A 2,438-nucleotide genomic window follows, 5' to 3' on the forward strand; every position below is an offset into this window, starting at 1 on the left:
AAAGAGTGAACCAGGGATTGTATAGCCCTGACCCTGTCTTCAGGTAGAAATGCTCTATGAGTTATTGAGTCTAACCTAGCCCCTATAAACAGGATAGATTGAATGGGAGTAAGTTTAGACTTTTTAAAATTGACCACTACTCCCAATGACTGGAGAGTATTAACGGTGAAACGAACTTGGGCTAGCAACCGCTCACTGGAATCAGCTACTAGCAACCAATCATCTAAATATGCATAGACTGCACATCCGTGGAGTCTGAGATGAGCCACCACCGCAGAAAAACATTTCGTGAAGACCCTGGGTGCCGTCGCCAATCCGAACGGCAGCACGCAGTACTGGTAACTAGTACCTTTGAACTTAAAACAAAGGTACTTCCTACAGTCGACATGTATCGTAATGTGGAAGTAAGCGTCCTGGAGGTCGATGACGACGAACCAGGACCTCGGAGAGATAGAATGGTAAACCTCTTCTAGGGAAAGCATGCGGAATCTACGCACCTGTAAATACCTGTTCAAATCTCACAGATCCAAGATGGGTCTGAGTCCACCTCCTTTCTTTTTTATGAGGAAGTAGTTGGAATAAAAACCATAGTTCCCCTCATCCCCAGGGACGACCTCTAGAGCACCCTTAGACACCAGTGAGTCGATCTCTAAAGCCAAGGTCTCGTCTTGCCTATGCGAGGTAGGAACCTCGAAGGATACAGGCGGGGTATCTCTAAATTCCAGCAAGTAACCAAACTTTATTATGCTTAACACCCACGTATCTGAACAAACCGTAGACCATTGACTGAAAAAACGTGCCAAACGGGCCCTGAAGAGAGGGGGAACACCTCATTGCGAGTTCCTGCCCCTGGAGAATGACCCCCTAGGGGAATGAGGCTGTCTACCCCTTTGCACGGGTTGATGACGTTTTGGGGGGAAGGGTTGCTGGACAGACCCCCTAAACGGTCGGGAGGCAGGCGAGTGGAAGCGATACCCTCTGCCTGCGGCCGGGTACTGAAAATGTCTAGGGAAGTATCTAGTTTTTGTAGGTTGAGACTGCTGTTGAGTAGCCAGACCTAACGACCTAGCTGTCAGTTTAGTCTTCCAGACCTTCTCCAAAAACTCATCAGTCTGCTCGCTAAAGAGGAGTTTACCCTCAAAAGGCAAATCTTCAATTCGTGCCCTTGTATCAGGGGGAAGGGCGGAAGAGCGCAACCAGGAGTGCCTACGCAGGACCACTGCTGATGCTATAACCTTGCTCGCAGCGTCAGCTGCATGTCTGGAAGCATTGAGCTCATGCCTGGCTAGGCGAGCTCCCTCTGTATGAATTAACTTGGCCTGCTCCTTCTTGTCGTCAGGCAGTTCGGCCAATAATGGGGATAACTGTTCCCATAACGTAACTTGGTACCTGGCCATAATAGCCTTAAAGTTAGCTATTCTTAGTGACAGAGCTCCAGAAGAATAGAGCTTTCTCCCTAAAACATCTAATTTTCTGCCCTCTTTATCTAAAGGAGAAGACCTCGGTCCTCCGGTCTGTTTAGAGGGAATTACCTCCGTCACCATCGAATTCGGTTGGGGGTGGTGATATAGGAAGAAACCTTCCTCCTCTGTTATTTTATAGAGGTTCTCTATCTTTCAAGCAGACCCTGCAACCGAAGCTGGAGGAGTCCAGTTATTGCAGGTGATTTCTCTTATCCCTTTCACCAAAGTAATAGCCACTGGACCCACATCAGAGGCATATAAAATCCCCAACACTGGATCCTCCTCTAAAGGCCTCTGGATGATTTTCTTGACGAATGAAGACTGATGACGTCAGCATCGTGTACTTCCGGAGATTGCCGTCGACGTCGATGCTCGACGTCAGAGCTCGACGTCGAGGAAGGACGACGTGAAGTTGGACTACAACGTCGAGTTGACCGGGAGCGTCTCGACGTCGACGGAGCTGACGTCGAGGAAACAGGCTTCTTCGACGTCGAAGGAACGCTTGCAGAAGGTTCCGACGTCGAGCGAGACGGCGAAGCCGATAAGTTTGCCTCAGTTCCCATCGGGGACACAGTAGAGGACTTAGATTTGCCCTTTTTCGCCTTTTTTTGAGGCGGTTGGGCAGACACGGATCTTTTCCGGCTCTTCCCTGCCGAGACCTCTTTCGGCTTTTGGGATTTAGGGGGGGGCTTGACGACGTCGGTAGAGATATTCGACGGTGAGGGAGTACTAGTGCCCCCAGACAAGGCTTGCTCCCAAAGAGCTGCTTTTAGTTTTAATGCCCGCTCTTGCTTGGTTCTCGGGGTTAACGTACCACAGATCTCGCAGGAGGACGTGTTGTGGCCCTCTCCCAGGCACAGGAGGCATTTCAGATGATCATCTGTTGTAGCCATCTTTGAGCCACAAGCCTGGCACTTTTTAAATAGAGCCATGAGCAGGTTGAGATCTCCAGCGAACAGATGGAAGAAGAAAAAA

This window comes from Gekko japonicus, unplaced genomic scaffold (assembly GCF_001447785.1).
Source record: "Gekko japonicus isolate JY-2015 unplaced genomic scaffold, Gekko_japonicus_V1.1 scaffold1960, whole genome shotgun sequence".
NCBI lineage: Eukaryota > Metazoa > Chordata > Lepidosauria > Squamata > Gekkonidae > Gekko > Gekko japonicus.